Raw genomic sequence first — 12,634 nt, forward strand, 5'->3', positions numbered from 1 at the left:
GCCAAAGGCAGTTAAACCGGATTTATTTTTGTACCTCACAATTTAGCTGAGTGACCACGAGTCGCACCATTATTATACTTTTAAACAAAGCTGTAAAGAGAAGAAAAAACACAACGATACGCAGTACAGTACAATCGGGTTACATTATTTTTATCGCACGTTCCTTTCTGACATGCGGTTTGGATGTGTACATTATAAAAAGATTGTTCCACGAAGTTGTTTGGGATTGTATTGGAATCTTTCAGAGCGAAAGAAGTTCAGCACAGCACTTGTACATATGCATACCTGGCCGTTCACTTTTGCAAATTGTGTGCTGACTTTACATCCAAATAATGGAGCGAACGAAACTCCAAACGAGACGTATATGGGGGCAGAAACAATTGAAATGAGATGGTGAATACGAAACGGAAGGGAAATCTTCAATTGAAGTGATTCGTGAGGCTGGAGGGCTTTGGGGGTGAGCAGGGAGCTCTGTAAATCGTCCATTCTCATCTCTGTTGGTGTGACTGAGCCAGTGGTGGGAATTCCACATCACTATGGCAGGGGCCAGTCTCAAACCTGTCAACCCCTTATCAGTGCCCTACCTTTTTAAATCCTTTATATAAAGTTCACTTGCTTGCTTGCTTGCGTGTTTGCGTGATTGCTTGCTTACGACCGTGCAAATCTTTCGGTCGTTTTTAAACCCATTTCCCGTGATCCAATCGAGCTGACATTTTGCACACAGACTCGTTGTGCGTGACAATTTATTTTCGTGAAAAAAAATTCCCAAATTTTACACTGTTTAGGGAAAAAAAATTAAATATGTAATTACCAATTGCTTAATGGTGGCAGACAATCATCTGACCTATAGGTGGCAGCCATCTCAAGCCAGAGGACGAGAAGACTCTAGCCGCCACGCATATAAAGGATTTATAGTGAAAAACTTTGTTTTTACGGGTTAAATTTTTTACAGGTCAATTCAGACCTTATTGATCACCCCGTGCCCCTAATAAACCTCAAAGTGTATCTAACAAAGTCCCATCACAAGGTCTTCAGGTGAAGACAATTGGTTGTTGCACCCATCTCAAACCCATATAACTTCTTGTTGCAGCCGCTCTCCCGCCATATTTCTCCTGCCTCCGCAGTTTGCCTTCTGTATTTTTAAATCCTTTATATTAAGTTTGCTTGCTTGCTTGCTTGCGTGCTTGCTTGCTTGCTTACGACCGTGCAAATCTTTCGGTCGTTTTTAACCCACTTCCCGTGATCCAATCGAGCTGACATTTTCCACACAGACTCGTTGTGTGTGACAATTAATTTTCGTGAACATTTTTTTCCAAAATTTTACATTGTTTAGGGAAAACAAATTAAATATTTAATTACCAATTGTTTAATACTGGCAGACAATCATCTGACCCATAGGTGGCAGCCATCTCAAGCCAGAGGACGAGAAGAATCTAGCCGCCACGCATATAAAGGTTTACTTGTTTCACCTGAAGACGATTGCTTGTGTCGCGATCGAAACGTCGCGATTTTTTAAATTATTTTTCTATCTACGTGACTTTACCTAAAGACCCAAAGAGTATGAATTTATCTTTGATGTTGCTCAGATTTGGTGGAGTCGTTGCTCACGCGGCCCGATTCAGTTCGGAAAAACACGTCGATATTAATTGATTGCTTGCTTCTCACATTTTGTTGTTGTTGTTTTTACATCATCCAAAAATGTATTAACATTTCTTTTTAAAAAATCATGCACTTTGGTGTTTTTTTCTCTTTCCTTGTACGTTGACGGTTGTAAATGATAAAGTTGCGGCTTGATGTTGTTTACATGCAGAGTTGATGAATGGGCGTTGTGTTATTGCCATATCGTAAACCTCTCATGCGTATTGGTTGTGTTCCACTCCCAGAAGAATATAATTTTAAAACACGGGTGCTAATGAATAGATCCATTATTCAACGTCAATTCTGCGGGGCAACATACATTCATATGGAGAGACACCAAATATAATTATTTTCCCCAAAGTAAATTAACTATCGATTTAATTTCCACAACCTTTGCGCATCTTCCCTTATTCCTCCCATATTAATAAACACGACACAATCCTCAGCATGATAACGAACAACATCAAACCCGTCAACCCACCACGGTTTATACCCGGTTTCAATCCAGCAGCCACATTAAATACGCACTACAATGACAATAGTTTAAAGCGATTTGAAGCATGTTTTATTTTGCGGGGGGGGGGGGGGCAGAGCTTTGTGACGTCATATTTGAGGGGGGGGTCTGACTTTTTGTGACGCTGTGTGACTAGTGGGGGGGGGGGGGGGGTAAAAATCGTCCAAAATCGCGTGACGTCATTTATGGACGGCCCCTAACACGCACACTCAGTGCCGGATGAAGCTAGTGCGGGGCCTGTAGTATTTGTTATAAAGGGGCCCTAAATAAAAAAACACGTAAATATTAAAACACTAAATGTTTAACTTGCATAGTAAAGTAATTGTATTTTGTCATTTGCTATACAACCAGATTATACGACAAATCGCTGACCTTAAACACGCAGTCGTTCATAAAATTCGAAGGCGGTATAGTACTATAGTAATAGAGCAAGTGCAGAATCACTGAACCGGAATTGATAGCTTGAAAGCATTCAGCGCGTAGGCCCGTAGCATGTGGGATAATCCAGCACTGCGCTCACTCCACCTCCAAAAGGACCACGACTGTCAATCCATCATCATCATCCGTGTTCGATCCACTGCTGGATGAACACCATACCCAAGCCACGACCACTTCCCATTCAATGCATCTGCCCCCCACCCCCCACTTCTCGCTATCGTGACGACGCCAACGCCGCCGCCTATGAACCACTACTGCACCCTTCCCCTTGGGTCTTTTCCTCCCTTCTCTTGCCCTCCGCCATCCCTCCTCTCGGCGGTGGTGGCGCTTGAGAGAGAGAGAGCGAGCGAGCGAGAGGCACGTTGATACTCTGACCACGGCGCAGCGCTGTGGTGCTGCTCATGCTGTTGATGCTGCTGCTGCCGGGCAAATGGAGCCATTTGTTTCGTATTCCGAGACACATTTTTCTAGCCGCCGCCGCTGCTGCTTCGCTGATGGCGATGCTGTGAGAGGAGCTTGCCCCGAATCGAACGCGTGGGATGGGTGGTAGCAGCATCGCCGTGGGGTTTTGTGGAGCTTTATTAGCTGCTGGACGCCGAGGTTCAGCGCGTTTCAGTCGGGCTGTTACGGTTCAGGGAGTTGTATTGTAGAGCCTTCGATGCGCTATCGTGTCGGGTCTGCACTGTTCCATAGACACGCACACACGTGCAGGCAGATGTACTAGTGTATACCGTGTGTGCGGTGTGTGTGTGTGTGTTACACACACGCATGCTGTAGGTGATGTCATGCCTCGGATTGCTTTGGATCCAGCCAGGAGCAATCGTACGATTTGTGACTTCCATTCACTCTGCGTGCGCTGTGAGTGCGAGCTCGGGTGAGTGCTACTGCTGCTGCTGCTACTGCCAGAATTATTCGTCTTTGTGAGCCGTGGATTGTCTTCATCATTTGCTACGAATCGACTGCAGCTGCTGCTGCTTCAACCACCGCCGCTTCTACTGCCGAGACCAGCAGCAAAAACATTCCGCTTTGGTAAGATGGAAGTGAATGGATGCATTTCACCGCTGTCATTTAAACAGCTGACTGGGCACGCGCGCGGGTTGCCTTCGAACATCACAATGCCACGTATGGTTTCGACACGTTAATTGCAGTCGAGCATTATAATGGTCGTTTTTGTTTCGACGAAGGGAAACTCTGAACGTGGGTTTCCGATGTTCGGTGTCTCTCATCGGCCAGAGAGAATTTGACGCCGGTAAACAACCCGGTTTGGATGTTCGGTTCACAAGAACACCCCATAACGCGAGCAAATGGGTCTCGGTTCGACGGAATTGTGATTAGCACACGCTCTCGTAATAACCAGTCGCAATAGCAATAATTGTTAAAGCGTCGCCTGCGTGAATGTTCAAATCCATTGGTACAGTACGAGCAAGCCGGACTCTGCCGATAAGGTTGAGAATGTAGAAACCGGTTCAGCGGTTGCTGCTGTGGAGTCGAGTGTTGCTGATAAGATACACACCCGTTCCCCGATGGACTTGTGTCCAATAATACTTGAACGTGTTTTTTTTTATATAAACGTGCTGCTTCAAAAAAATGTTAACGCTTCTGAGGATTTGTAACAATACCGCAAGAAGTGCGCTTCCTCCGAGCTCTGGAGACCACTTGGAGAAGATTCCAGGCACGGGGTTGACAATGATGGCGAACGAGTGGGGAGATTGACTTTTTGAAGCTATCAACATCACATTTTTCGATTTAAAGCTTTCGTGACTGCAGGGATTCATCTTCTTGGTTCTTTCGGTAAATCACGTAGAAGGGAAATAATAAAATAATGAAAATAAAACATAATAAAATAATTCTCACGACGTTTCGGCCACAACGCAAGCAGCCGTCCTCAGGTGAAGAACAGGTCTGTTGAGCCAAGTGTCGGAAAGACAACCCTGTTCTTCACCTGAGGCACGCCTGCTTGCGTTGTGGCCGAAACGTCGTGAGAATTATGTTATTATGTTTTTATTACTTTATTATTTCCCTTCTACGTGACTTTACCGAAAGAACCAAGAACATCACATTTGTTATCATGTTGCAGTGTATTATTAATATTCTTATCCGTTTCTTTTTCCACTAAAAACGATGGTCCCGTGTAAGTGTTAGCATTTTTTTGAAGCGCACTGTATAGACGAAGAGAGACACGTGGCGAAGGAGGCATCGTTAATTACCGTCATTAACATTTTTCTTCCCACATCGGTGAGTCGTATTTTTTTCTTTTGTCTGCAACAGAAATTGCTCGCGAGAAATTTTAGAGTGTGCGTGGATTATCTCTGGACTCCCTCCGATTCTGTAACAATGGTCCCCCCCCCCACCCCGTATTTCCAGGGCCCTCCTGGAGAGAGAGAGATATTTTTAAAAAAAAACACGGCGATTTTCCGCTGGATGAACAATGAGAACCCTTTTCGTTTCATTATTGATGAGATTAAGATGTCTGTGATAGGGCCGGACAGCTTTTGGCTTCTCCGCAAGACGTTGCACAGATATCTTGTGCTTACAGCCTTGCCCTTCGTTCCATTGCCCCCCTGCCTTTTAGAAAATGTAGCGTGTCAAGAGGGGAACCGATCAATATAATTGCTAACATACACGTGTTTTTTTGGATGTGTGTGTAATTCATGGATTGAGTGGCAATAATCGTCTTAGGATCGGCGCTCGATCCGCGGTTATAGAGAGAGAAACTCTGAACTGGTAGATTCATCGCATTGCTACTAATAAAAACCTCCTGGTTACACCAACCCACAGGGGATTGTTGTGTCCGTCGTGCAGGGAGGATAGGGCTGGGTGGGGAGGAAGGGTGGGGAGGGGCTGGTCACCCCGTGGTGCCCTTATAAAACTCAACGTTTAACCTACTCACGCCGGCTTGTGCCCACCCTCACAGTCGAGCATATTTGCGGAATACACCACGCCGCCGTTGACCCTGGCCTTTGACCGAGCAACCCAACGTTCCTACCAGCTCCCTCCGCAGGAGGAATGTGTTCCGCAATTTTCTACGATTTCGCGTGGCACTGTTGGGGAGCTAGATGCGAACCAAAGTGTCGAGAGGTCTGCTACTGGTCACGACGAGAGGGATTTAGCCGAGAGAGAGTTCCTGGAGCTTCGCTGTTTCTCCTCCGTTGAAGGAGTGCAGACTACAGCGGTCTATCTTCTTGGTTCTTTCGGTAAAGTCACGTAGAAGGGAAGTAATAAAATAATATAATATAATAAAATAATTCTCACGACGTTTCGGCCACAACGCAAGCAGCCGTCCTCAGGTGAAACCAGGTCTGTCGAGGCGACAGCGTCTGAATGAAACAGCACACGTGCTTGGAGCATATATATAAGCTGGGTTGGAAGGGGGGGGGAAAGGGGGCGCCTTGACAAAAGAATTTGCATATCAAGAGGAATTTAGCATATTTATGGGAAATGCAGGTATGTGATTAGTACTACAGCGGTCTACTTTAGGGCCCCATAGTTTGGCTTGCATGGCCACAATCACGTTACAGTACTGTGGCTTGTGTCTTTAATAACACTGGTCAACACACTTTTTCTGGCATAAGGTAAAAACAAATTATTGCTGTGGATTTCACACCTGATGACGATTGCTTGTGTTGCAGTCGAAACGTCGTGATAATTTTAATTGTTTTATATTTATATTATTTTATTATTTCCCTTCTACTGTATGTATTGTTTAATGATACGCTTCGAGGCCGCACTAAGCCTGTAGATGTCAGAGCGATTAAAGTTATTTGTGTTTCTCTCAATCTCAATTGATTCTCTAATTAGTCTTGGCCAGTAATAATTAGTTTTGCATAACACTTCAACGTTATTAACATTAATTGAGTGGCCTTGTTGGCAAGCCTGTTCTGCCACTGCCGACAGTTGTGTTTGAGATAATTAAATATTTATTTAGTGTTCTTTTCGTCTTAGGGGCCGTCCATAAATGACGTCACGCACCTGGGGAGGGGTGGGTTAGATATTTGTGGCGATGTGTGACGAGGGGGGGGGGGGTTTGAGAAATGTGACGTCACATCAAAATGCGCGACTTTAAATAAATATAGACAACACGTTCTACTTAATTAAATATACTTTTAAATAAATGTTTTCTTCTACAACGTCAGAGTGCATCGCCACATTAAATACGCACTGCAATGACAATAGTTTAAAGCGATTTGAAGCATGTTTTATTTGGGGGGGCAGAGCTTTGTGACGTCATATTTGAGGGGGGGGGGGTCTGACTTTTTGTGACGCCGTGTGACGAAGGGGGGGGGGGGAGTCAAAAATCGTCAAATCGCGTGACGTCATTTATGGACGGCCCCTTACGCTGAGGTTACGTCCCGTCTGTCCAATATAGTATCTGCCACATAAACAATTAATCCGCTTTACACCTTATGTTGATAACTTCGGTAATTCGTCTTTAGTACAAGATAGTAGTGTTTGAATTTTGTGTACTGTCGCAAATTTTACTTTAATATTTTGCTTTTGCAAAACACGGGCTCATTTGTCAGTTACTCCTGAGATATACGTTTTTGTAATTGTTTTAATAATATAATCTGATCGCCAGGAGATCGTGTGTTCGATCTCGACCCTGACGCCTGCTGTATATTTGGAGTTTGCGTGTTCTCCCCGTGGTCGCGTGGATTATTTTTCTCAGGGTTCTTCGGTTTTACCCTCCACATTTAGAATCAACATCACGCGTTTAGAGTATTTTACTGCGAAACATTTCGACATGATAAGCCACTTCAATGGGCTGTCATTTGTTTCCAGGTCGCCTCTGAGAAAGAGCCATGCAGCTCTCTGTGAGCCTTACCTGGTAAAATGAAAATAAGTTTAAAACAAACAGATGTACCCACTGTTTCTGTGCGGTGTCTTTTCTCTCCGTGCAAAGTCGCACGTGTAAAACCTCCCTAATTTGTATTACGCATTGTATAAAGTAACACATTTGTCGTTTCTCTTGTTGGGAGTATAGTTCATTGGAGGGGTAGTTAGACGTCTGACGCCTCGTGGTAAATAACTCGAGGACCGTTTCCGAAATTTCAAACCACACGCGCGATGCCGCGCGGCAGTTCAAACTGCTGTCTTATATTACGTCGTTACTTTTTAATGGGTGACAGCGTTCTTCACTAATATTCAGTGGGCGGGTGGGGTGGGGTGGGTGGGGTGGGTGGGGTGGGGTGGTGGTAGGGGGGCGGGTGGGGTGGGTGGTAGGGGGATGGGGTGGGTGGTAGGGGGTGGGCGGGTGGGGTGGGTGGTAGGGGGGTGGGGTGGGGTAGGTGGTAGGGGGGTGGGTGGGTGGGGTGGTAGGGGGGCGGTGGGGGACGGGTGGGGTGGGTGGGTGGTAGGGGGGTGGGCGGGGTGGGGGGGCAGGTGGGGGGCGGGTGGGTTGGTAGCGGTGGGTGGGGTGGTTGGGGGGGGGGGGCGATTGGGGTGGTTGGGGTGGTAGGGGTGGGCGGGGTGGGGGCTGGTGGGGGGTCACTTTCGCCGATGAGACATCATTAGTGAGTGTGAGGGCTGCCACACCATCTGAAATCGTTGGGGGTTTGACAGCAGCAGGATGATGATGATGGGGGTGTTTTCAGTCCTCCTGTATTGTCAGGGTGGGGGGGGGGTTCACAGGTCCACACTAAAGGGGCCGTCCATAAATGACGTCACGCACCTAGGGGGGGGGTTGGGGTCAGACATTTGTGACGAGGGGGGGGGGAAATGTGACGTCACATCAAAATGCGCAACTTTAAATAAATATAGACAACACGTTCTACTTAATTAAATATACTTTTTAATAAATGTTTTCTCCTACAACATCAGAGTGCAGCGGCACATTAAATACGCACTACAATGACAATAGTTTAAAGCGATTTGAAGCATGTTTTATTTTTTTTTTGGGGGGGGGGGGGCAGAGCTTTGTGACGTCATTTGAGGGAGGGGGGGTCTGACTTTTTGTGACGCCGTGTGACGAAGGGGGAGGGGGGTGGTCAAAAATCGTCCAAAATCGCGTGACGTCATTTATGGACGGCCCCAAAGGCCACCAGGGGCTGTCAGTGATCCGCGGGCCTTGCAATGAAGAACGCAGCTCTATGGGTACCTCGTGGTGATGTGCGGTGTTTACACGATGCAGCATATTCGTGTGCAGCTCCTTTATAATCCACTGCTGGATGAGGGATCCTCCCACGCCGTACGGGTCTTGGAGGGGTATCTGACCATACTTCCTTTTTTTAGGTTTTTTCGGTAAAGTCACGTAGGTAAAAAAATTAAATTAATAAAAGTAAAAAAAAATACAGCTATCGTGCTGTGACGGTTCCACCTGTAGACGGAAGCTTGTGTTGCCTCCGAAACGTCGTGATTTTTATTTTATTTTTTATTTTACTTTCATTAATTTTAATTTTTTACTTACGTGACTTTACCGAAAAAACCTAAGAATATGAATCCTTGCAGTCACGAAAGCTTCACATCTAGAATTCATACTTCCTTTATAGGCATTGACGTGATGGGACCAGCAGTTACCGTGTGGCACCATTAAAGCGGCCGATGGCTTTTCTTTGTTGCCGTGCCCGGCATTTGTGTTGTACTGCATAGACTCTGTCTCTCTCACTCTCTGTCCTGCGTGTAACTCGATTCTGCACTGTAAGTTTTCGCGTCACCACACAAACCTCACAGCGGCATCACACCAGTGCGGGATGAAGCTAAGTGTGCGGGGCCTGTAGCATGATGTTATAAAGGGACCCTAAATAAACAAAAAAACACGTAAATATTAAAACACTATTTTTTACTTGCATAGTAAAGTAATTGTATGCTTTCATTTGCTATACAGCCAGATAATACGACAAGTCGCTTCATTCAGACGCTGTCTCCCCGACAGACCTGGTCTTCACCTGATGAGGGCTGCTTGCGTTGTGGCCGAAACGTCGTGAGAATTATTTTATTATGTTTTATTTTATTATTTTTATTGTTTCCATTCTACGTGACTTTACCGAAAGAACCAAGAAGATGAATCCCTGCAGTCACGAAAGCTTTAAATCGAAATTTAAGTCGCTAACCTTCAATACTCAGTCGTTCGTAAAATTCGAAGGCGGTATAGTACTATAGTAATAGAGCAAGTGCAGAATCACCGGAATTGATAACTTGGAAGCATTTAGCACGGGGCCCTTGAAAGTGCGGGGCCCGAAGTATGTGTAGTAGCTACTTGTGATACTACGATTACACTGGTCAACAAAAAAAAACATTTTTTTCTGGCCTGGACTTTTGCAGCTGTTTTAGACTAATTTCAGGGTGCTGATCCCAAATCTGATCTCAGATTTGCTCTATCACATCTCATTTTTATGCTATCGGCATACCCCATTTTCATTTATTTTACCCGAAATTAACTCTGTCACTTATGATTGCAAGTTGTTGCGAGTCAGTGACTGCTTTAGTGTTAAAATATGGTGCTGTATTTTTAGGATAGCGTGTTTATAATATCATTTTATTTAGATGTCCACATTTATTTAATATTTTTCTTCTGCAGTTTTTATTGAAAATGCAATATTTGATATCTCAAAAACCTGATGTCATAGACAAAAACTGATGCCAGATTTGGAATCGGCACCCCAAAATTACCTTATTACCGTTAGAATACCTTATGCCAGAAAAAGTGTGTTGACCAGTGTAATCCGGTACTGCACCACACTTGCAATCTAAGTGCCGTGTGGATATTTGCCAAATCGCGTTGTACTGCCGGTGCGAGAGCGGACAATTTGCACCGCTCGCTTTTTTAGTTTTTCCATCATCCAAATGGGGCAGTCCACCTTCACATCATGGGATCTATACTCTTTGGTTCTTTCGGTAAAGTCACGTAGGTAGAAAAATGTAATAAAACAAAAAATAATCACTTTTCTCTACCTACGTGACTTTACCGAAAGAACCAACGAGTATGGATTCCTGCAGACACGAAAGCTTCAAATCATCATGGGATCTCCAATTGCCAGTATCAAAATATAAGAATAGGTTTTACCCTTTCTGGCAACGAAACAGTTGTGTTAAGATGTTAACATACCAAACTGCAACCTTTTGCAAGGAATCACGTCTGCATTAACCACACGCACTTGTGGTGAACATACAAAAAAACACGCTCTGGTCGTCGACGATGATGCATTGTCTTTGAAACTGATTGGTCCACACCAGAGACAGCTTTCTTTAGACGCGAGTCTCAGACAGTGTTTGACCAGAGCACGCCGCCACAAAGCGACCAGCACAAAGACAAATATGTGTGCTTAATGCAGACAAGATTCCTTGCAAGAGCTTTCAGTTTGGTGTTTAACATCTTAACACAAACTGCTTTATTGCCAGAAAGGGTAAACACCAATTCTTATATTTTGATACTGGCAAGGGGGGTCCCATGATGTAGCTGCCCTCACCCCGAGCTCTAAATGTCCCGACAGTGGTATTGTCTCGATTTTAAGCTTTCGTGACTGCAGGGATTCATCTTCTTGGTTCTTTCGGTAAAGTCACGTAGAAGGGAAATAATAAAAATGAAACAATAAAAATAATTCTCACGACGTTTCGGCCACAACGCAAGCAGGTCTGTTTTTCCGACAGACCTGTTCTTCACCTGAGGACGGCTGCTTGCGTTGTGGCCGAAACGTCGTGAGAATTATTTTATTATGTTTTTTTTATTATTTCCCTTCTACGTGACTTTACCGAAAGAACCAAGAAGAGTGGTATTGTCCTTGTGTATATTCATTGCAAAGGGTTTCTGTTTGGTTTTTTAATATCTTAACACAACTGCTTTCTTGCCACAAAGGGTAAACACCAATTCTTACAGGCCACTTACAGGCCACCTTTGTCTGCGTTGGCCCACCGTCAGACCCTGACGTTGACCGTTCGTCAAGCTGTGAGTTTTGGTCACAGTGGAGTTGAAAAAATGTAATTAAACTTGCGTCGACCTGGCTGGGTGGTTTTCGGAGGCCATAGAGCTGAGCGAGCACTGTTGAGATCTGGAGGTTTAGTTCAGGCCTGTGGATAAACCAGGTTTTTAAAATGTGGAGTTTTGTTCTCCCAGCGTGGCAGTCTAAACGACGTACAAGTATCTTAACCCTTTCCCATTCGGCTGACGTACGTCTACGTCATCAGTTTTGTCTTCTGATTCCGTTCCAATGACGTTCACGTACGTCATCGGAACGGAGGGCGTGTGGCACAGTTTTGCGCGGGCTATCGTCGAGTGCAGCGGTTGTGTCACTACGGTTTTCGGTGGCGAGCAACAATGTCTTTAAAATCAGCGGCGCTACTACGCCGCTAAATCAAATCAACACGAACCGCTCGCGCGTTCCCAGATTCAGCAGTGAACGGGACACCACCACCCCTGCAACTTGCAGATGTCTCGGAACGGCAGAGGTCGCAAACGGGTTTTGATTCCTTACCCGTACCCGTACCCAGCCGCACCAGGGTCGCAAATGGGTACCCGTACCCGTACCCGGCCGGGTACGTGTACCCGTTCCCTACCCGTACCCGTACTCTACCCAAAATGAGTGACAAACGGTTACTCACCAGTGACTCACGGCCTACCCGTACCCGTACCCGGCCGCACCAGGGTCGCAAACGGGTACCTGTACCCGTACCTGGCCGGGTACGGATTGCCGGGTATCGGGTAGGGTACGGGTATCGGGTACCCGGTTGTGACCTCTGCAGAACGGGAAACGGTTAAATCCTTCCGCCTTTGTCGACCCACAAAGTGTAGATGGATGTGCCACAGTCAGTGAGTTGATTGGCATATCGCGTATGGTACTCCAGCCTCTTCCGAGATGTCTGGTCGGCGTGGAAGAGAAGGCCAAAAAATATCCCCAAGAGAGGCTTTCCACAGCTTCCTCTCGTCGAGCCTCTTCCGCCCATCCACCCCTACTTGACACATCGGTGAAACAGAGCTTTGTAGCTCATCGGATTCCTCCAGTGTAAATAAATATTCTGATTCTGAAGCCATAGCAGGGCTGCACCTTTTACCGTGAACCCCTCTGCCCACTCGTGCGATGTCTGCCAAGGTGCGGTTGCGCTCCGGCACAGCGG

General features: G+C 45.7%; 1 protein-coding gene across 1 annotated transcript in view; it reads left to right on the top strand.

The window, feature by feature from the left end:
• The first annotated feature begins 3,429 nt into the window (after positions 1-3,429).
• The window catches only part of LOC144950095 (guanine nucleotide exchange factor DBS-like), a 105,456-nt gene continuing 96,251 nt past the window's right edge, over positions 3,430-12,634 (top strand). Inside the window, exon 1 of the mRNA XM_078880137.1 lies at positions 3,430-3,619. The gene's annotated coding sequence lies outside the window, so the exon portion shown is untranslated. The remainder of the gene's footprint in view (positions 3,620-12,634) is intronic.

Source organism: Lampetra fluviatilis, chromosome 56 (genome assembly GCF_964198595.1).
Source record: "Lampetra fluviatilis chromosome 56, kcLamFluv1.1, whole genome shotgun sequence".
NCBI classification, from domain to species: domain Eukaryota; kingdom Metazoa; phylum Chordata; class Hyperoartia; order Petromyzontiformes; family Petromyzontidae; genus Lampetra; species Lampetra fluviatilis.